Source organism: Dermacentor silvarum, chromosome 6 (assembly GCF_013339745.2).
Source record: "Dermacentor silvarum isolate Dsil-2018 chromosome 6, BIME_Dsil_1.4, whole genome shotgun sequence".
Classification (NCBI taxonomy): Eukaryota; Metazoa; Arthropoda; class Arachnida; order Ixodida; family Ixodidae; genus Dermacentor; species Dermacentor silvarum.
In genome coordinates, this window is record NC_051159.1 from 175,124,117 (window position 1) to 175,148,155 (window position 24,039).

The window sequence follows — 24,039 nt, forward strand, 5'->3', positions numbered from 1 at the left end:
CGGAGGAAAGGGAACTACGATGTCATTATATGACTACAGCTGCGAAAGAAACATATTCGCAGATTAAGCGATTTTTTCTGGCGAGGTACTCATTTAGTGCGGTATGGTGTCGGCATTGTTAAACCATGCTAATGCTCCGCTTTCGTGTTTACATGTTTCCAACAAATAGGTGTACCGGACACAATATTTCTAACTGAGACACAGTTAAACGCACAATATGACAAGTAAATAATATACGCAATAACATGCTCACGTTGACAGAATAAATTTAACAAGTAATTTCGCCTAATTGGCCAGTTATTTGGCAACACCACTGATGATACCTAACTTCAGTAGGTAGAAAATGTCGCATGCCCGCGGGCCAAGTATTGTCCAGGTACGCAACTGCCTATGCGCATTCGGCGACCCATAGGCTCGACAAAGCTTTAAACAAGGGTGCACCGTATTGCTCCAGGCAAAGTGCAAAAATGAATGCTATCGGATTAAACGATGCATAGAATGTACAGGAAAATCTTGAAACCACGGACAGTAGTAGCCACCCTCGCCGACGCTCCGGGGGTGGGCTGCTACTAGAGACGATTTCGCAGTGCAAGCACATACAACGCACGTCCTGCGCTATTTCGCAAAATGTCACTACCATACGACGAGCATCATTACACCCCACCCCTCCGTTGCTTGCTTCTTAAGCTGCCGCATCGGGCCCAAGCTTTTCCCAGTGCCAAATGCGTTTCTGGCCATAAGCGAGAAATCATACCTACATTGAACTGTGCTAGGGGCGTATTTTTGGGAGCATCAACGTAAACGCAGGCAAACACGCGCCCGCATGCCGGAACTCTAGCCATGCCGAAGGCTAAGTCTAGCAAGCAAATAACAGGGATAGGAAAAAGATTGCGTCTTGTGCACTTCATGGTCTATGCCCGTATTCACTAAAACCTCTTACGCTAGACTTGATCGTAAGTCTAGCTAGTCGTGATGTTGAACACATTATCAGTGAAGGTGACTGCCCAATGGCGAACCGCTCCAACCAAACGCCTAGTGAATTCGGCGCCTCAGAATAAATTCACAAATCCCTCTCTCTACCTCTCTCTCTTTGTTCGTAGGTGCTCTTAGTTATAGAGGAATAATGTTTTTTCTTTAAATACAGGCCCAGAATTGTGAAATTTTTGCAAAGACGCAGAGTTTGACATAGATCAATGCGTTGGACGAATCGAATATTTTAATAAACGACATAGGGAGAAAAGAAAATATTGGCCGTTGAAAAAATTGAATTAGTGAACTTACGTTCGCCTTATTGGGATACGGGGTGTGCGTATCTTAAGCCAGGGACGCTCCGCAGAAGGTGCAGGTTTACATCTGAATTTCTGGCAGATGATGCGCGTATGCTTGGGAAATTGTGATCCAGGAAGTGTCATCAAGTGCTTCCCATACGCGCTCTGAAAGGAAGGAAAGTGGAGGTCCTAAACTGGGTCCCTATTCACAGTGCTTTTTGTTCACCAGAAAATGACAGGCAGCCGTCACTAATATATGTCCAAACTCACTATTGCCGTGCAACTGGTTCTACGAGAAGCCTTAACGTAAGGATACAGAGCAATTTCACTACGATATTTACTGCAGTATCAATTTGCATGTCTGAACGAAACAGAGCTCTCAATGTTCTTTCTTTTCATCCCTTAACCTTCATGTCACCGCATAGGGTATCAAACCAGACTAGTTGACCTCTGGTTGACCTCGCTGCATTTTCTTCCAATTTCTCTATCTCTGACAGCATTCTATTGTCGCTCCCCATGCAAAATATAACAATTTACACTGACTTCAATAGCTGAAACTTCGCTAGCCTTCGAACACAATATTTCGCTTGAAAAAGCAATGAAGCTGCATGCAGGATGTTACGCAAAACGTGTATATAATCATCATGTTTATGTTAATGCCAGTTCACGGTTTGTGCAAATGAGCATCGGCGAACGAGATCCTTTCGCCAAAGTGAGTGCTCCTATCCTGTAAGAGCCTGCTTTCAACATGTTGTTCATGTCCAAAGTGTTAATTTAAGGCCAAATTTGCAAAGTGTCTCGTTCGTAGGTGCTCTTCGCCATTGGCTGGTCGCCTTCACTAGCAAAATGTCGAGCTTCAGAATTAGCGGTTATTAGCCCTCACAAATAATTCTAGCGGAAGATTTTATTGATTTATTTTGAATACGGGCCTCGATCGTTTAATTTCTATTTATTGGTTACTGCATTTTTACCCATCCTTCGCTTGTTCATCCAAAACGAGGTGGGCAAGTTAGGAAGCGAAAATGTGTACGATGTTGAATAGCACCCGCCGTGGTTGCTTAGTGGCTATGGTGTTGGGCTGCTAAGCATGAGGTCGTGGGATCAAATCCCAGCCATGGCGGCCAGGATTTCAATGAGGGCGAAATGCGAAAACACCCGTGTACTTATATTTAGGTGCGCATTAAAGAACCCCAGGTGGTAAAAATTATTCCGCGGTCCCCCACTACGGCGTACCTCCTAATCAGATCGTGGTTTTTGGCATGTAAAACCCCATAATTTAATGTTGAATAGCAGCTGTGAGGCGTCGTTGTATAACATTACCTTTTGTAAAAAAAAAAAAAAAAAAAAACTGTCAGCCCTTCCATTGGGGTGGAGATGGAAGACCAGCGAAGCTGTACTATGGTGGGAATTATCTATTTCGGATGATGACTATTACGATGTGATGGTGTAATTGGTTTACTTGAACTATTAAAGAATGAGAAATATATTTGATCCGGTGGTTTTCATTTATATACTAACCACAGGGACCATGGCCTTATGGTCGCTACGGTACACCGCCATAGGGTGTACGGCAAAGGTTGGCATGGTCTTCATAAACACGTCACCAACGTCGCGCGCGTTCGGTGCGTACGCGGGAAATACGCCGCCGCCGTCGACAACCGTTGTGCGCGTTGTTTGTGTGACCGCACACAACCGCTGTCAAAAAGCTGGCTACGTGACGGAACGGCTAAACGCCGTTGTCGACATTGTTAGGGGAGAGGCCGGGCGAGAGCCCAGAGAGGGTCGGCGGCAGAGGCCGGCAGGGCTGCGTGCATGCGCCGCAGTGGGAGAGTAGTAGTAGTGATTTTATTGAAGAAGAAAATGACGCTTATTTCTGCTGGCCCAAAAGGTAGCACGGCGCAGCGTGAGACGGAGAGCGGGCACGCACACGCACAGTCTAGGGTGCCTCGATGCTCTCCTCGCCCACCACTCCCCTTCCACTGGGAAGTCGCGTTTGCTTTCCGCCGTGCGTTCGCTCCCCGTGAAAACGCGCGTCCCTCGCCCTCGCACGTCTCACTCGCACATACAGCATACGGCCAATGAGAGTTTATTTCTATTGCCGGACGCGACGATCGAAAGGTGAGCCCTTAACAGCTTCGCTGTAAAAATTGCGCGGAAACTCCTCCGGAAATTGTCTAAGGATACGTAAGCATTGCGCCACTTGCTCATCTCCACACAGCCTGGTGTCATTATCAATAACACGAAACTTGATGCGACCATGCAGTGTAAACCCTTATCGGTAGTTATCAACCCTATCGTACTAAATCTGAGCCTTATCAACCCTTATCGGTGTTAATTAAGCTTATCAGAATTTCTCCGCCCATTATAAGCTTTTATCGCTCTTTGGGGCCTCATCCTAGCAAGTCGAACCATTATTAACCGTGATGAGACCCATATAACCCCTCAGCCTTATCATCTTTATCAAATCATTGGTAAATTATCTGTCTGTTGTGCGACGTGAAGCACATAAGCCTTCAGAGATCGGTAGTATTTCACTCGATGAAGGAGTGCCCCAACGGAAAGTGCATCCCGCGACCCCCGAAACGCATCGGGGATGCGGCTTCTTTGGCATTAAATTTCCCAAAATCGGAATTTTGTTGCGGTCTACAATGCTCCAAATCGGCTTTACATGTGGTCCTAGAGATGGCTTTTATTCCACCATCACCAAGTCTTTCAACAGAGCCTTCATAAAAACTGTTCTTCTTTGACATTTGTTTTGTCCCACCGGTGCAACACATTGATAAGCTTTAGATATATGCATCTTCTGCCAGAGTGGCCAGTGTTTAAAACACTCGGCATCTGACCGTGAGGTCGTAAGGTCAAAAGTCACCTCCGCTGATGCTTTTTTTCGTTTGGAATTTATTTAGTTTTATCCATTATTTCTTTATAGCGATTCGTCTTACGTGAAGGACGGACGGACGCGTTTCCTCGTTGGGTAGGCATAGAAATGCTTACACATTTAAAATAAAAATAAGTGATGATGCCGACAAGTGGAAGCGCACCCTCTATACATATGGAAAAGAAAGCAATGACGGCCTTTTATGAAAAGTTATGAGGGGATAACACAAGCTTCTGTACTGAAGTCTAGTTATGGGGTAAGAGATGACTCTTTTTGTTAGTTTTGTCGCCTGTTTAGGGAAAAAAATTGCATGGCGCTGAAGTGCCATCGAAACAGCCGCACGGAAGTAGTCGGGGCCATAGCCTTGCAGATGACACAACTCTGCCGTGATGGTGGTGATGAAGCGCGGCTTAACTCACTTCCCTCGACATTAATGCAGCGATGAGGGAAAATGAATGGCCCGAAAGGTAATAACAGAGCACACCGAGCAAGCTTAATGCTCAGATCCACTGCATTGTATTACGGTTTCCAATGCGTCATGGCCAGTCTTTACCACGTCCAGCCTTCTTATTATGCGGAAGCCTATTTTGGAGCTTTTATGGCCACGTGGTTTCAATACATGTCTGGGCACTTACTGCCATGTTCTTTCAATAACCCTAGACGACGGGAACAAGCAATGTTCTTCTCTTTTTTTCTGATACCTGCAGTTAACTTGTCTCCGTAGCTGAAGTACAGCTACTGACATTGGAACTAACCGGGATTATAGTCAGTGCTATGCGACGTCGCTTTCCCTGTGGGCAGTTAGTCTGCCGAGCACTTCCCTTCACTTCCGGGAAACAGCGTGAAGTTAGCGAGTAAATATTATTCCCCGTGCACCAACGTTTCAGACCAGATCTTTGTGCTTTTCTTGTATTCATTTGTTTCATCGTTCGTACGACCACGACATTCTTTTCTTTTTAGTAACTATCGAAAAATGGGAGGGTAAGCCACGCTGTATAGCTGGCTGCCCTAAGACACAGTGAAGACATTGAGGCTGCCGTTTCCCATATAGCACGCACACACGTACGACATACAAACATACTACTTGCGAAAACAAGACATAAATATAAACACAGCGAAAATTAGGGTTGTTCCCACGAAGAAGCGTCTCGTATATCCCCGTGTGCAATAATAACACTATTATACGCGTGCACATGGATGTCATATTGTTCAAGTAGTCCTGTGCTTTGAAATTTAAAAATAGACACTACAACGTCTAGAGACTACTCCAAAAATAGAATACACTTCTGTGATACGGGCCCTAAAGAGGCGAGATACTATTGAAAAGTACGGGAAGTTCCCAAATAATGCTAATCGTATTAAAATTCTTTGCTGCGAGGTTTCTTCAGTGGTATTTTAACAGTCCACGTCGACTTAGTATTTGTCGCCATGGTGTCCCTTTAACCTTGGAATCCAAAAACGTATATGTGTACGCATTAGTCTGAAGATGGCGCTGCATCCATGTTTTCTTCGTCACTCATGTGGTTTGTGTCTTTTCTGAGCTTATTGCTTTCCCCAGTTAACATACACTGTGCTCTTTCTATAAGTCGCCGCCGCGTGTCAACAAAGCTGGGTCGCTTTGCCTACAAATGAAAAATAAAACCGAGCGAGCTGTGACATCTGCAACAGCCCCTATCTATGAAAGGCCACTTACAGGAACTATAAGGGTGAGGTTAAAACAGATGAGGAGCTAAACGTTGAACCTACCACTCGTATAGCTGAGTCATGATCCGAGGGCGCGGGCACGCACACATATATGGATCTATACGCATTCTCGAAAGTATACGGGCTATGTTGCCTATGCCTGTCAGGTTTATTACAGGCCGTTTAGGGAAGTGTTTAGGGTATGCCATCCCTTCCAATGCCCTCGGGAAGGACAAAAAAGTTGTCGCAGTTTCACATGAAAGGCGAAGCATCAATTGCGATAGCAAATTTGTAGAGAGCTATACGGAGTAATGATATTAGCTTTATCAGCTGTATAAACTTGGACATGCAGCAGCACCGGCAACACGCAGAACTATTGTCGACGCCTTCGGCGTTTTGCCCGCGTTCGCTCAAAATGCGTGCGGCGTTGGTGACTGTTGGTGGTGGTGGTAAGTGGTTCTTGAGGGAAAGGGAAAGGTTGGCGCTATCTTCTGCAGCCCTTGAGGGAGCACGGCTCAGCGCCAAACTGTTGCCGGAGCCTCTGATATAAATAGGCACTTGGTGCCGCAGCTAAACGTCGCCTCCCTTCCTCCCCCCTCCCCCCCTGCCCCTCCCCCTCGGCCTCTCGCGCGTCGGAAGAAGGCGCGTTTGCTCTACATATATGGTGATTGTAAAGGAGGAAAGAGACGCTTACTTCTGCAGCCCTTAAGCGAGCACGGCGCAGAACGCGCGTTTGTTCTCCGCCGTGCGTTCACTCCCCGTGAAAGCGCGCGTCCTCGCGCCCTTTCACTCGCACATACAGCGTTCGGCGCACGGCGACGATTTCATCTCCATTGACGTCATACGGACCTCACGGCGACGGCGACGCCGACGGCAGAAATCTGCTTTTGAGTGTCCATATATTTGCTATCGCAATAAAACAACTCACGTGCTAAGCTTACTCAGAAGTGTCATGGTAACCGAATGCCATGGCTCAGAAGCGCCATGTTAACCCCATCACATAGCCCCATCAAATATATGGAAAAGGCGCGGTGTAGTCTGTACACATTTGGCAAAAGTTGTAAATATTAAGAATAAATAATGGGGCGCAAAGCTTTATTCAGTGCTAGAAAAATATCGCCCCTGTCTTAAGGTTGCTTCGAGAGCACTGCTGCCGCGAATTACAGCTACCACTGAACTTCTCTATGTGCTTACGTCACTACGCTGCACGAGAAAAAAAAAAATGTTTGAACATTTTATATCTTGCCATTAGGCAGAATGTCTGTTAATTTGCTTTTCGGCTAATATCTTTATTTGAAAACTTTTTTTTTTGAGCTGTCATGAATGTGAAGAAAGTCTCATTTGAGCAAGGTTAGTCTTGCACTTTGGTTACCCCTTTAAGAAACCCAAAGGCGATATTCTTTCTACGTAAGTTGATAAAATATCACCAAACGTGTCTTCAAAAGAAGCCTGAGGTTTACTGTCGATGGCGCTAGGTGACACCCTTTGTCATGTCTTCTGCAATCAATATCATTTACCGATACACTAACCTACACGCAAATCACATATACCTCATAAAACGCAGTCATTGAGGCGTCACCAGAAAATGAGGGCTGATTACATAAAGCTACAAGCCGCATATTGCGGCCAGAGCAGTTTGGAAGCATGTCCGAGCGACGTCAATCACTGTAAAGACGCTTCGTGAAGTGTCCAAAAAGTTAGCACACATCTTCCTTTTCAATGAATTTGCCGAAACCCATTACACGGTGGCTGTCGATGGTAATGCGTTAGCATTGAATCAATTTAGCGACACAACGTGTTGCCACTGTCGAAATGAGTTGTGTATGAGGCGCGTACTGCAGCGAGATTCCTCTTTCGCACTTTCCAAAGAACACTCGGCGCCATCTAGCGGTGCAGCCGCAAAACCTTCGCGTGGCCTCCAAAATGCATAACGCGCCGGTGCGTGCGAACACAGAGAATTCTTCCCTCGCTTGCCACATACTCAGTGGCATATATTCAGTGACCCAAGTTGACGAGAGGTTCATTGAAGACCGGCACATACACAGTGTATTCAGGACGCAGCTCGCCAAACCGTTGGCGTGAAAGACGTTAATTGAAAAGCTGCACATAACCAGTGCATTGGTGGCGCAGCCTCCGAAGGCGTCGGATTGTGGTCCTTGAGGAACCCTTGTGACGTGGTTTCGATTCCGCTCAGCATCGGAGAAATTTAAGGGATCTTTTTCGTCATAGTTGAGCGGCACATTCCGGATGGCACCTACCTCGTTACCCAAGTTGATGTCAAAGACGTTAATAGAAGAGCGCCTCACACTTGCTGGCACATATCCAGTGACCCAAGTTGGCATCAAAGAGGTCAATTGAAGATCAGCACACCCAGTCCTCCCATCGGCGTGAAAGAGTTTCTTTGAAAAGTGTTACCTACCCAGTCCCGCATCTACAGTGCCCCATGTCGGCATGAAATATGTTCGTTAAGGAACGGCAAGTATGTACACATTGCCACATACTCCGATGGTTGGTTTGAAACTCTGTTCCCTCAGCACAGTAGCCTGATGGGCTACCCATTCGGCCCCGGACTACCAGTAACCCAGGTAGGCGGGAAAACTGTTGGATAGAAATATACATTTGTATGTATATTTGACTGGCCGCGGCACCATGTCTGGCCAGTCTAAATAAACCGTGGGTACCTCTTCGCGCCGCCTGCTACAAATTATTGACACCGGACGACCGAGCCCAGCCATGCCAGCCTCAACGCAGCGACTCTACCAAGGAGAGAGTGACGTGACCTCGTGCGGTCCGGCAGACGTCCCCGGATTGTATGGTGTCCGGGCATTCTGCATCGACGGTCCGGACATCTGGTTCATCCAGCTGGACAGCCACTTCCGTATCAACAACGTTCCACGCTCCGGCTATCACGCCCCCTCCCCCCCTCCTCCCCCCCCCCCCCCCCCCAGGCCCGATTTCTACAAAGATTTGTGGGCAGCCTTTCTTGCTGATTACGCCACCTCAAGTGCTCAGTCCAAACAGCTCTCGCGATTTGAACTCTCGCGTCATCCCGGGTCTTGTTGTCTCACATTGACTGCGTTTCCATCCGTGCCGACCATTAGCACGCGCCGGCCCCAGCATCAAACCTCTGCCACAACCGTTTCTTTTTCTTTTTTTTTTATCCAGCGGCCGTCCCTCTACTCGGTTCGTGAGTCTCCTCCTCATCTCAAAGGCAGCTGTGCGACAACTCGTTCCCAGGAATTGACTGGGCAAAACGCAAGCGATTTCGGCTGTCCTACGGCACGCAGCTCTCCTTCCTTGGACATTCTCAACAGATTTATTCAAAACATGTGCACTTCAAATGGGCGGAAGTGTATTTGGCAGTGTTGGAACGTTTTGCCTGTACAATTCGGATAATGTCATTGCAAATGAGAAACTTGCCAGAGTTGTACCTAACAGTCCTCCAGTAAGAACATGTTAATTTCTTAATAAATCATAGTCTCTCTTGCATTTATTATTTATCTGTTTTTCTTGTGTCTTAATTTAATTGCGTCAAGCAGACATAAAGTGGCGCTTTTTTTATTCAGTATTCCCAACTTTCAAGTATTCTTTCTCATGCCTGTTTCACTATATGCGACGCTCGAGAACAGTGGCCGTTGAACATGAATATGAGAAGTGTGCTTGTTGAATTAAGGCATTTGATCATCATTAGTACAGTAGTGTTATGGGGCAATTGCACGGCTATGTTCAACTGTTGGCGCCTTTGTGCCATCGTACACAATAACAATTCTTGTTTTTTTTTTTTTTTGGCGTAGATATACAGGTCGCGCACGTCTTCGTTTGAAATAATTTGCATTTATGTAAAGATTTATTGTGCCTATATTTACGACGTTGGAGGCCTAAAACGCTGTTTTGCCTGCCTATTTTTGACGCCTAAAACGCGCTTTTTTAATGCCTAAAGATCCGTCCTCTAGTTATGAGTGACGCTATGGTGGAGGGTTCCGGATTAACTTTGCCTACCTGAAATATTATTGCGATAGCAATTATATGAACACTCAAAAGCAGATTTCTGCCGTCGGCGTCGCCGTCACCGTCGCCGTGAGGTTCCGTATGACGTCATTTGGAGAAGAAATCGTCGCAGCGCGCCGAACGCTGTATGTGCGAGTGAAAGGGCGCGAGGGGCGCGTCTTTCACGGGGAGTGAACGCACGGCGGAGAACAAACGCGCGTTCTGCGCCGTGCTCGCTTAAGGGCTGCAGAAGTAGGCGTCTCTTTTCTCCTTTACAATCACCATATATGTAGAGCAAACGCGCCTTCTTCCGACGCGCGAGAGGCCGTGGGGGAGGGGGAGGGAAGGGAGGCGACGTTTAGCTGCGGCACCAAGTGCCTATTTATATCAGAGGCTCCGGCAACAGTCACCAACGCCGCACGCATTTTGAGCGAACGCGGGCAAAACGCCGATGGCGTCGACAACAGTTCTGCGTGTTGCCGGTGCTGCTGCATGTCCAAGTTTATACAGCTGATAAAGCTGCCATCATTACTCCGTATAGCTCTCTACAAGTTTGCTATCGCAATTGATGCTTCGCCTTTCAGGCGAAACTGCGACAACTTTTTTTAACGTGTACATAAGCCGGCTCACATAAGCATTTTTTTTTTCTTTTCGTCTTCCATAGTAGTGAGGCCGGCAAAGCCGGGAATCGAACCCTCGACATTGTGCTGATGTATCAAAATGCCATAGCCACTGCAGCTGGTCTACTGAAGATTCTGACCTCGTCATCTCTTTCATTAGTCAAGTTTAGAAAAAGTGAAGTATGTTCATCGTAGTGATCTCGAAGTTCTCATTGTTGGCGACAGAAAAAAAAAATGTTCAAGTTTCACCCAGCACTGGCTGGAAACTCCAAGTTCCTAACCAACTAGAAACTTGAGATTAGCTGTTCACTGCCACGTACGTGTGAGTGCAAGACTCGCCGTCCCAGCTACTGGGGACAGGCGTGTCCTCCTCGCACACTGCGCAACCACGCGAGGACTACAGCGAAGCGGCGTCTCCAGCCAACCCTTGTCCTTTAAAGAGAGCCTTGCACAATGCCAACCGTGGGGTGGCAGCGTGGGGTGCAGCCAACTAAAGCCCCAACCGCTCACACAACGAAAGGGAAACGTGAACTGCAGCGATGGCGGCGACGACGATGACGACGCACTTCCGGAAGTTTTAATCAGCGGCGGTCAGCCCTAATGACGGCTCAAACCAGGCGGAAGTTGCCACGGCCCCGGACGCCGTTGTCTCCAAAATCTTCGCCGTGCTCCCTCGTTCACCCGACCGCAGCTGCGCTGACGCGCAGGACGACGCGGCCGGGCAGAGGGCGAACGCGTTCGCGCATGAACGCGGCCTGCTGTTCGCGGCTGACCGCCGCTATGGCACGCACTTTAGCGCGTTGATAAGCGGTCCATGCTAAGCGAATTCAGAAGAGAAGAGATGTGGGAGCGGCGGGGGCCGTCGATGCCCGTCCCACGAGGGCAGTATACGCGGCCCCCCTTGGTTGTTTGGCCGCCTTTTACCACCGCTATATATTGTTTTCGGCGAATTAACGGCCTCGCTGCGTTTTGCGCCGTCACAGCCGTCATTTCGAAGCGCTTTCGACATCCACACGTGCGAACGGTTCGGGTCAGGTTTTATGGCGCGCCGCGTACAATGGCTGGGGCTCCATTCTCGCAGCCTGCGGCAGTCGCGCGAGGGACATTCGGTGCACCGATTCTTTTTTTAACACGTCTCGTAACAGTCGGCACGCATGTTGCGTGCGAGCTGGACTCGGTAACTCTTTGCTGTGGGTCGACGGCTCGTCATAAGGCAGGAACCATTTTACCTGACACGCGTTGCGTACTCTTGGTACAATTGGCTGCTTGAAACTAAAGAAACAGGGCGGACGAGTGATCAGGTTGCTCGGGTGTTGTGGCTAGTACATTTCTACGTTGCTCGGTCAACTGTTGAAAGTCTCGTTTGTAGAATTGTTCATGTTCGAAATAAAGTGCCACTATAACATTTTTATTTAAATGCGTCCTGCGATGAAGAAAAGCTTGCTCTTCCGCCGCACGTGCCTTAAATTATACATACAGTGGTGCCGGGAACTAGAACTGTTTATTGGTGAGTAGGAGAGCTAAGTTCAAGCTCTTGAACTCCTTAACAGTGCAGGTGCGACTAGTTCCTCACAACAGGCGCTGCAGTGGTTGTCTCTCGCATAAAGGGTGAGAAACCGAATGCGCTCTGCGTTCGCTGGGATGCTCAAGTCAGTATGGGCGACTTTTCAGTCAACCTAAAGTGGCCATGTCTGAACTATAGATGAGGTTAGACTAAGAAGGTAGCACGACATGCATTAAACAAGTTACTACTGCAGAGCCAGTATAAATGCGTGCATCGTGTACCTAAATTGAAAATTTATCAGCAGTGAGAGGCAAGAGAAAGAGAGAGAGAGAGACAGAGGCAGAAACAGAGGAAGGACCGTTTTGCTAACCAGAGAAAAGTCAGGTTTGCTACCCTGCTCGGGGGGAAGGAAAAAGAGACTTCAAGATGTAGAAAAATAGAAAGTAATTAGCGACCCGGAAATCAGCACACCAAAATTCTCAGGTGTTACACGTCCCTATCGCTTTCTATTCCGCAGGCCCATAGATGGCGGGATGTGAACTATAGCAATCTGGCTGTCTTTAGCGCATACGTCCGTTGGGACCCCTGTCATGATATACCAGAGGTGAGAATGTGAGATGTCTTTGCAATGTAGTCTACAATAACATTTGGGGTGCCATTTGGTCTTTACCGATGTAATGCAAAAATAATTATGATTAATGATTACTTTTCCAGTAGGCTGAAAGGAAATTTGCTTAACTGGGATGATGGAAAACGCTATTGTGCACTGCACGAACTTACTACCTATTAAATGGGGAATATATATATATATATATATATATATATATATATATATATATAGTTCAAAAGATAGAAGCACGTAGGAAAAACATAACAAGACTTTACTGACGTTTCGGCCGGGGTCCGGCCTTCATCATATGCTTGTACACGCACTCTTGATGAAGGCCGGACCCCGGCCGAAACGTCAGCAAAGTCTTATGTTTTTCCTACGTGCTTCTATTTTTGAACTACTTCTGTGCCGGCTCCGGTTACTCTTTACTTCACTGATATATATATATATATATATATATATATATATATATATAGTTCAGGAATTAATATCTCGAAACTGGTGTCATCCTGAGAACTCGTTCCAGGTCGATCCGCCTAGCGAACTCCACGGCTACAATTTGTATATTGCAATATGGACCATCATGTAATATTAGTTCAAAACTTAATTAGTGAATTTTCGTTAATTAGTCGACTATGCATTTCATTGTCGTGTGCAAGTAACGTCCGCCTTTACGAGTAGGCTAGCTCATTAACCAGAATTGTGGTATCTGCCACAGGTAACCTTTAAGCATTTTTGAAAGTGTTCGCTGAAACACCCTGTATGTACGTGATGTTATTGCAGACGAGTTCGTAGGCGAGATAGACATTCAAAACTCATGTCATTCTGAAAATGCATCCCATGTTGATACGCCTTGCAAGCTCATCGGCTTCAATTCGTAATTTGTCATATGTTGCTGAAAAGTAAGTAATTAAGAAGTTAACTAGTAAATTTTCGTTAATTGCTTGAATATGTGCTCTGATTTCTTGTAAATGTAATGCCCGCCTCTCTGAATAATCCAGCTCGAGGACTACGATTATGTTATCTGCAACAGGCGACTTTTAAAAATTGCGTGAAACTTTTAAAAATCATCCCCCCCCCCCCTCCCGCGTATATCATAAGAAGATGGTTAAACTTGTCTGCCGTTTATAGCTCTGCTGCACCTATAATGCAACAAAGTTGTAGCTTTGGGCCTATTACGCTTCAGCGTCCTCTTTGAGATATTCATAAGTTCATTTTCCCTCTACTACGTAATTGCGGTGCGCTTGAAAGTACAAAGCTACACTCTTCTTCCAAGTCTCGCACCTTTCCGTTCATTTGCCAGCTCTAGAACGGCTGATTTTCTTTGTCATTGCATCAAGAAATGTGGGGACGCTCTCAGAACGAGTAGAATTCATTTTCATTTTTTCTTTTATCAACTTCAAACGAACACTTACATCATAGGCACATCCGCGGTTCGCGAAACCCGAAATAACTCTATAGCACGGAAATCAAACGCTTTCAAGCGGGAGACGACACATCGGCTTTCAGAGCTACGGGTAGCGTTTTCTTAGATTTTTTTTTTTTTTTTTGGGGGGGGGGGGGGGCATTTCTTCGAAGCACTAGTGCCTTTTCGCAGGCTTCAGTAAAGACGACACTTTGGATGTATTTTCGTTGTGCCTTACGCCTCGTTTTACTCGAACCCGCCTATCGAGAGTCTTGGCCTCAGTTCATTCCGGCCTGCAAGCAAGAACGCAGAAGAAAAGAAACAAAAGCAACCGCAGCATTCTTGCGACTAACCACTGAGTAACTAAGGGGCGTTCTTTATTCAACTTTCGATAGCGCATTACCCCCAATGGTTACGAAACTTACCAAACTTTGTTTCGACAGAACCCCATTCGATTTCTGGATGTCATAGACGCTTTTACAAGTAGTGGCGTTCGTGAAATACTTGAAAAGTTGATACGCTTTTTGAAGAGCTTTTCTTTCGGGCTAATGAGTGAGCGCATCACAAAGGAGTGCATGCGCAGATTTTGTAACTACGATTTCTGCGATAGTGCGTGCAACCACACAACTCACGCTTTGGATTGCTCGTCCGGGCCTCTCTTAAGTAACCGGATCGTGAAATAGGAAGTCAATCATTTCATTGCTTTGCACTTTCGAGAAAAGCTGCAAAATAGAGGACAAAATATATTTTATGAACGATGGACTAAAAATGCTGCATGTGAATTGCGCGTCGGATCGCGTTTATAACAATAGTTTGTGGAGTTCTCCCACTTTTCCACACACACACACACACACACACACACACACACACACATACACACACACACACACACACACACACGCACGCACACACACACTATATATATATATACGCCTGCTGGTTGTCCGACGGCGAGCTGTAGACATTCAGGAGCCAGCTGAATGTCTACAACTCGCCGGTCAAAATCATCCCCAACAGCTGGCTCCTGAATGTCTGTAGCTCGCCGTCGGGCAACCGGTAGGCGTTCGCTTCACCATGGCAAAAAGAACGGAGCCCCCATCGTGGTAGCGGGAGACTTTAATGCTCCGCACGACGCTTGGGGCTACCATAGGCAATCCCCCAAGGGTAACAATCTCCTAAAGGCGGTATCGGACTGTTCGCTGGAACTTATTACGCATCCGCAATACCTGATGAGAACTGGCACGTCGGTAGCCCGAGACACAACTCCGGACTTGGCGTTCGTCAAGAACGTCCAGGGGCAGGGTGGCAAAATTTGAAAGAGAATCTAGGTAGCGACCACTTCATATTGGCTATTACCCTAACAGTCAGTGGAGCTCCCCTCAGAGAATTTAAAGTGACGGACTGGGATGCCTTTCGGAAATTGTGAATGGAGGGCCAGGATGAATACGACAGCTTAGACAGCATCTTTGCAAGGCTCAAGTAAGATTCTAATGCTGCGACCAAGGTTGTCAAAATGGACCTGAGGGTTGATCGGATGGATGCGTGTCTTGCGCACCTCTTATAGGCCAAGAATTCCATCCTAGCCCGACGGAGGACGCAAAGATTCAATCGCAGACTTCGAATGAAAATTGTGCAGCTGAGTCGTGAGATTGAAGCCTACTCTATTGAACTGTCGAAACAGCAGTGGAACGAAGTATGTTCTTCGGTTGACGGACAGATGAGAGTGGGAGGCATGTGGAATCTCCTCAATTACTTGATGAGTCGCAGTCCAAGGGTAATCAGAGATTGGCTATTGGCAGAATCGTTCATAGCCAAAACCTGAAGGAGGTGTCCGAAAAGGCCCTCCTGCAGGGGTTAGTAGACAGACCGCTGGGCCCTTCCGGGAACGCGGAATATCCTCGTTACCGGGAGGGGGGGACTGGTTGAGGAGCTGGACGCACCTTTCACTGAACCTGAAATTCGGGAGCTCCTCCACGAGCTCAACGGGCGCTCAGAGTGCACGAGGCCCGGATGGGATCTCGAATAAGCTCTTACGTAACTTGGACGGTAAATCCATCGAGAAGCTCACTGAGGAAGTCAATAAAATCTGGGAGACGGGGCTGGTCCCTGAATCCTGGAAGACGGCCTCGGTTGTACTCATCCCAAAGTCAGGCAAACCTCTAGCGCCGGAGAACATGCGGCCCATCTCGCTTACGTCCTGCGTGGGGAAGGCGGCCGAACATGAGATTCACAATCGGGTACCCCGGTACATAGAATGCAAAGAGCTATTTTCACACAATATGGTAGGATTTAGACCTGCACTATCCACACAGGACGCCATGCTCCTTATCAAGAGACAAATTATTGACAGCTACACCAGGGATACTAGAGGCATACTAGCTCTAGACCTGGCCAAAGCTTTTGACAATATCTCGCACAAGTTTGTGCTTGAGGCAGTCTCGGATATGGGGGTGGGACAACGTTTCCACGTATACGTTAGCTCCTTTCTCAGGGATCGCAGGGCTACCATCAAGATCGGTCAAGTAAAATCCGAGGAATTTACCTTGGGAGCGAGAGGCACTCCACAGGGGGCAGTCATATCTCCTCTACACTTCAGTAATGACATGAAGGGCCTCTCGGAGCGACTCGCCATGGTGCGCGGGACTAACCATGCTCTCTACGTGGACGATATCACCGTGTGGTGCATGGGAGGGTCCGACGCCGAGGTAGAGCAGATGCTTCAACCGGCATTAGACATCACGGAGAACTTTCTAGTCGGTTCGGGCCTGAGCCTGTCACCGGATAAGTCCGAGTTATTCCTGTACAGACCCACCCAACAAGGGGTGAGGAACCTCATTCCTTTAGAGCAGATTCCTATAGCTCTATACACACGGGATGGGCTGATGATCCCCAGGGTAGACTCCATCAGAATCCTCGGACTCCTACTGGAGTCCAAGGGGGGCAACTCACAGACAATAGCCCGCATCACCTACAAGACGGAGAACATGCTTAGGCTCATACTCAAGGTCTAGAACCGCAGGGGAGGGTTGAGCGACAGCAGTCTTCTTCGGCCCTACCATGCGTTTACCATTAACCACATTAATTACGTTGCTTCGGCGCTGCACTGGTCCAAAAGGGAAGAGGCAAAAATTGATGCACTAATGCGCAAAAGTGTAAAGCGAGTTCTAGGCTTGCCTATCATCACCAGCATCGAGAAGCTCATACAATTAGGCATGCATAACTCCCTATTGGAGGTGATCGAGGCGCAGCAGATGGCTAAGGTCGTGAGTCTATCATCCTCGCGGGCTAGTAGGCGCATCCTGGAAACCATAGGCTGCGGTCTTACGGAGACTAACGACGGTAAAGTGACTCTACCGTCCTCAATCAGAGGTACGTTTACGGTAGCTCTACTTCCAAGAAATGTCCACCCGCAATACAATGTAGGGTGCCGCATAGCTCGGGCCCGTTCTTTGTTGAAATCGGTTGCAGATAGTCGGGATCTCGCAGCCTTTGTCAATGCAGCCCGGTACGGGCAGTCCAATTGCTTCGCAGTGTTTTCGGTCGACCATACTGGCAAACTCCTTTGTTCTGCCTCGGTTAGAAATGTTTCGGCAACGGTGGATGAGCAAATGGTCATCGCTATAGCAATGAAGGACCCATCGCGTCTAAATATATTTACAGACTCGCGGTCCGCAGCTAGGACTTTCGCCACGGGCTCGATCTCACGGGAGGCAGCGGCCATCTTCGGAAGCGAAGGGGCTAACGGGTTTCACACCATAAAATGGTTCCCGGCCTACATGGGGGCCAACGTACATCCCGATGTTCCCAACGCCATTGAATTTGCCCATGACCGTGCGCGAGGTTTCGGGCGGATTGAAAGGCGGGGACGCCTGGAGGTACAGGGACTCGCTCCTCACTTTCCACGAGATCTTGACTCATTATCATCTTTCTCGGAGGACTTTTCCACTTCTTCACCCTAGACTCACTCGACCGAAATCATCGGCCTTTAGGATGCTCCAAACGGGGTCTTTCCATTCGAGGGGTAGGTTTAGTCACTTCTCGCCCAACATCGAACCGCAATGCCCGGACTGCGGAGAGGCGTATTGCTCATTAGCTGATATGATCTGGCAATGTCCTGTGTTACGCGACACAGAGTTCAGGAACAAAGAGGTCTGGGAGGAAGCCCTTAAAAGCGACGACCTCTCGGTTCAACTTCGGGCTGTCCAAAGGGCCTGCGATAGGGCGGAGGGCCACGGTCTTCCGGTCACTGCGTGGGGCGGCCCGCGACTGCTACCGACTCCCCCTGAAAGGGGGCTTCCCAACGCAGTTCCTCAGGACCTGAATTAAAGTTCTTTGTCTGTCTGTCTGTCTGTCAGTGGATAAAGTGGTGTATAAGCATTCGAAATGAACGGACGAACGTGCGAAAAGTCTACTGCCGACATTCCGGCCGGGGTCCGACCTTCGTCAGGAAATTCAGACAATTCCATGACGAAGGCCGGGCGCTGGTCGACACGTCCGAAGTAAATAAACGTTTCGCACGTTCGCCCGTTCATTTCGAATGTGCATATATATATATATATATATATATATATATATATATATATATATATATTGCCGAGGAGACGACGACGGAGATAATAGAACAGCTCGCCCAGGAACGGGTGCTGTCTTTGTGTCTCCTTTATTCCGTTACAATATATATAACTGCCGCAATAGTTAGCCTAAGTGTACATGTCAAAAATGGTCAGAAGAGAGCGCATCGCACAATACAGCGCATTTCTGGCGAAGGATCAAATTGCAAACTGGCGATGGGCGCTGGTGAACACTTCCATTCACCCGTCACTCGAGTTCCAAACTCACTCATTAAACACTAAACAGGGGCAAACATGACATATACTGAGGAAATAAAGAAGAAAGAAAACAAATTTATCCCGGAAGAGTATGTCGTCGAGAAGCAGTCTCTGTGAATCCTTAATTGGGCGGCATTCAATTAGCGGAGGGGCACGTTTAGCGCCTAGCGTTTTGATAAATAATAAAGAATTGTGTGCGGTGACGGATTCTCTGATTACATAAGAAGCTCCTGTCGACACTTCACGAACTTCGTAAGGGGAGCTATGAGCTTGAAAACATCCTTTGCAACATCAAGAAGGAATGCTTGCGAAGAACATAGACAGAAAAAGTGCTAAAAGTGCGCTATAGAGCGAAAGCGAGGCGCTCGCGGAGCACCTAAAGATAGTTTTTACGTTGAATAGAGGGTAAGCATGCCGAGAGGCGAAATTCGTGATGAAAGGCTGGAATATAAGCAACATACACGTTCTTTAGACGGAAAACCTTACAAATACCGAAAGAAAGGCGTGCTAACGATGCATTAGAAAGAGAGCAATGAAAAGAATAAACAGGGTGGCGAAATCGCTAGCTTCACTCGGGGTATGTGTAAAAGTTCAAGAACAAAATCTTATGTAGGCGGTCCATGAAACGCCTGGTGATAATCGAACCCTGTAGCACAAAACAATTTGAAGAGAAATAAAAGAGATAAAAACACAAGAATAAAACGCATTCCGTAATCGGTGAGCTCGTCCTCTACCCTGCGTCCTAACTAACGTTATTCAAGCCTCTGAAAGAAAGAATAAAAAAGAACACGATAAATTATGCAATTATTAAACCTACGGTGTTCGTTCGACATAGGTCTGACGACCGGGTATCCGTAAACCGTATACCCGTGTATTGCACTGTTTTTTTTTTCTACCTTTTCCTCCAAATAAGAGCTTGGCTAATGTTAACTGGGATACCCTATATAGAGCTGTTTTTTATATCGCCTTTACGCAGAACATCCAGCGTTGGCTCCTTGCACGCACCTGCATTGCACAGCTAGCTAGGTTTCACGCCACGACGGACTCCGAGCGACACCGCGTTCTTTGTTTTCGTGACAGCGCGGTGATGAATACAAGAGGGCCTCCTATTTGCTGCCCCTGTCGAACTGATTTTCGTCCATTAGTTCTTGTTTTCCGCAAGGAACAGCTGCCGTATATGGCAGGCTTCTGCAGCACTGAGTAGTTGGTACCGGGGCCTTGAAAATGGCAAGCAACGCAACGCGAAGTGCGCCGGCTTTCCGGAACTCACTTTGCACCGCTCTACATCATGCCAAGATCGCTGGTTCGCTAGCACAAGTGGCTCGGGATTGAATCTCATGCGGCCACTTACGACACGTGAGCAAGCATACACTGCCATGCACGCTATGTACGCACGGGACTCTCACTGGGACTCTCGAGGACTATCCGGGACCGTACCCTCGCGTTTTGACCCGGAAGGAGCGAGCGGCGTGGCGTAATGTAATTTGCGACTCGGCGAGGAGAACGGCGAGCGCCACCAGCGCGGGGATCTCCTTTTTCCTTGTGTTCGTTGACGCGGTGCCACCGTACTAAAGTGGTTGCGCCATAGTATGACTCCGCGTCCCGTCGAGAACAGTGGCCGCGGACTACGCATCCTGGCAGAGAGTACACCCGAAGCACTCCCTGGGGACGAGTCTCTTTCTTGCTCTCGTTGCGTTAGGGCTAGCGACGAACATCCTGACTTCGAGGTGCTCCTACACTTTCCTTGCTTTCCTGTCACCCGGCCTTCTGTGGACCACTGATGGTGTAGAGTTTCCGCATCAACACGGATATGGCGGCTCTGGTGAGGAGCAGACTAAGTGAGCATGGTATATTACCTAAACGCATACCCGCTTGGCTCACTTTACTGCCTTAGAGATGCTCATGTTGTGCAAACAAGCTGTACACAGTGGTATACTACCATTTTATCTCGAGACATTAGCCCGCCTCCCTATTTTCCAGTTTCCAGCGGAGATAATTTGCCAGAAGAGAGGCGAAGGGTAACGGAGAGATTTGTTTCTGTAAAAGCGAATAAAAGTTTGCGGACCAGTCTTTCAGAATTGCCGTGAGTAACCAGTGGCCGACATGCTTCGCAATCAGCTACCAGAGGTGTACGCTGTATGACAGCGTCAGGCGTGAACGTTCACACCCGCGTCCGCTGTGATTATGCGGGATGTGGTTAGTAAGAGGAATTTGTACTTTAGGGGCAAGTTAGCGAAGTGAACCAGAAGGGCGTGCGACTGGTTACCATACACTGGGAAGAGGGAAAGACCAACAGAAAGATGGAAGACAGAAAAAAAGTAAGGGTTGTTGAACAGATATTAGCGCAAGGGCCAAAGTGACAGAGAAGAATTCACAGAGTTTAGTCGATCTTCAAAGACGTGGAATCCTGTTGAAAGGCATCTGGGCCTACGAAAGGTGAGGACGCCGAGCTAGAACTACTTGTCTGTTAGCAGGGTGCATTTAATCCCCCGATGTGGCAAAGGGATTCATTTTTTTGTGTTTTATTTTTTATTTTTGCGGGGAATTGCAAAGAGATGGAAAACTGCTGTCAGCACTTCATGCATGGGGGGGGGGGGGGGGGGGGAAGCAGAGAAAAGGCGAGAAGGTTGCCCAGAAGGAGCTGCCTCGCAACGTACGTCCCCCCCCCCCCCCTGGACGAGGAACAAAAACGCCGTCATAACTTTGCCGTTATTGTGTAGAGCGTTTTAGCGATAATTACAGGTACCGCCCGCGAAGACTCTTTGTACAATGTGGTCCAATGGTAGGCAACACCTATGTCGTAATCAAGCTAAAACTCATTAGTTCCTAAATATTTATCATAAAGAAGTGTCTCGTATTACACGACACGCAGACGTTAAAGAAAATATATTGCACTTCATATTTTATAAGTAATAGACGGCGAATCACTTACTGAGTTTCGTTATAACGAGTTGACCATGCTGAACGCTGCAAGAGCTTGCTTTGACTAACAGAATGTGACCTCATTTCTTCAAAGGTTTTGGATTTCGGTGGTAAATGAGACCGAGTCCTGTCCTATACATCCAGATGCGTCGAAATATCACCACGTACGAATGTCGTTTCTGCGTTAAAATATCGTCGCATTCAAGTACCGTACTGTGAAAATATCGCCTATCCCAAATGCATACTAATTGTCAATGTCGGCCAATGGTGCTCGGTAGAACTTGAAGACATAGAGTTTATCACTATAACACCTAGAGGGTAAACTGGCGCCATCGCCTATGCGAGTTTCTTAAAGGGCGCCGTGCCCTCATGGGAATGACGGGATATGTGTCTGCGAGGCTTGTGTTGGCTGGTGTTGAACGAGGCTTCATCTAAAACGTGGCTATGGCTACACAAATAATGCGTTCTTAAAGTAAAATCTACACAAAAGGCTTTCATTCACCCATATTACATGTCTGAATAATATTTACTCACCTACAATGCCGAATGAAGCGAAGAAAAGCAAGAACAGACGGCAAGTTGTTCCAAAGCGAGTGATAATCTTGTCGTCTGCCCTCCAACTTTAGCGCCCAGCTGATACTTTTTACGTTTCATATCATTGTGCATCCAATAGTAAGTCATCAAAATTAAACAAAACACGTTTTTGTGTAATGATAAAGCCAAAGCAGTTTTTATTGCGATAGCAATTATATGGACACTTCAACCGGATTTCTGCCGTCGGCGTCGCCGTGAGGCTCCGTATAGATAACATCTTCGCCGCGCGCTGTATGCCCGAGCGGAAGCGTGCGGGGACACGCGCTATCACGGAGAGCGAACGCACTCAATCTCCCACGCGCAAGCAAGGAAGCGCGGGGGGGGGGGGGGGAGGCGCACTTCTACTCTGCCAACAACCGCGCTCGTCGCTCGCCCGCACCGTCTTTTATCTCCACACGGCTCTGACCTTTATGCGCTGTGCATTCGCCGCTCAGTTTCCGTTGAAGCGATAGACCGCACGTACCTTCGCCCGCTGCGGCGTATGTGCTTGCTGCCAGCGTTTTGACAGTCATTGTCTGCAGTCATTCAGTGTGATCTATTCATGTTTGTGCGCGCTCACACCACGCTTGTTCATTCAGTTAGTAATAGTCGGGCCACATTTTCCAACGCACGCTACACATGTAATGCTGCCCGGATCGGCAGTGCAGCGCTACAGGTGTGTCCCTTCACACGCGCTGCCCACGGGAAGCGCTTCTCATCAACACCACCGTTTCACACGCGCCTTCTCGTGGTCATCGAGTCCCTCTTCATGTCGGTCTACTTACGCCGCAGCACACCTGCTTACTTAATCAGCTCATGTTTACTACAATTCATACTGCTACCAAAGCCGCTTACCTTACTTCGTATGCCATTGCTGCGTTGCTATCGCATTCATTGCTTCGCCCTTAGGGCAAAACTGTGACATTTTTTTACGTGGTGTTTTTGCAGGAAATGAATCTTTGTGACAGACGGAACGGTGCTAGCCAGGCGCGTATTCACAGGGCTCTCGCTCTCCAAGAACGATGCCAATCCGAAGTCACAATATACCGGAATTCCCATGGATACCACAGCGCAGCAGTGCCAGTTTTCCTTCTAGGTAATATGAGAAACTCTATTCTTGAAGAGGTACGTTGAAAAACGCTGAACTTGCGGTCATAATGTTAAAGATCTTACAAATAAATTAGCGTTGTGTTGTCATTACTGATATATTAGAGGCAGCTACAAGTTCAACGACGTATCCGTCCTCCACAGTATATAAATGCCGTATAATAATGGCTTTGTGAAGGATACTGATGTACACTTCTTTGTCATCTCACACAAAGATGTGCATTACCTTTGAATTATAAACTCGCACATTTCACACCCACAGCAAGGGGCATATGTCTCCTGAATGTTGCGCCTAACTTCTACATAAGCCAAGGCCCATTATCATGAGAAATCGTGGCGAGCCATACTTCATTTCATGGGCAACGTTGTCATGTTGCATGCGCAAGATTTGCGGCGGCGTGCCTCGCATGGGAAACCAAAGTTCTGCCATCGCGTTCCTTTTTTTCCGCTTCATTTAGTTTCTCTACTCATGCTGTACAGCCAAGCCTCCAAGCCCTTGCCTCCTCCTCGCCTCCCCGTCGACACATACCAACCGCGGAGGTTGAGTAGCTATCGCGTGCCGCTGCGGAGAATGTATGGTAGTTTCAATTATAAAACCCCATCAACAGCATTCACATTACATTTGCCCTCGATTTCAAGGGCACGGCAAGGTG

The 24,039-nt window shown here is 47.7% G+C and overlaps 1 protein-coding gene across 7 annotated transcripts in view; it reads left to right on the forward strand.

The window, feature by feature from the left end:
• Positions 1-24,039, forward strand: part of LOC119456428 (sex peptide receptor) — a 441,000-nt gene that overhangs the window by 195,880 nt on the left and 221,081 nt on the right. The gene's annotated exons all lie outside the window — the stretch shown is intronic.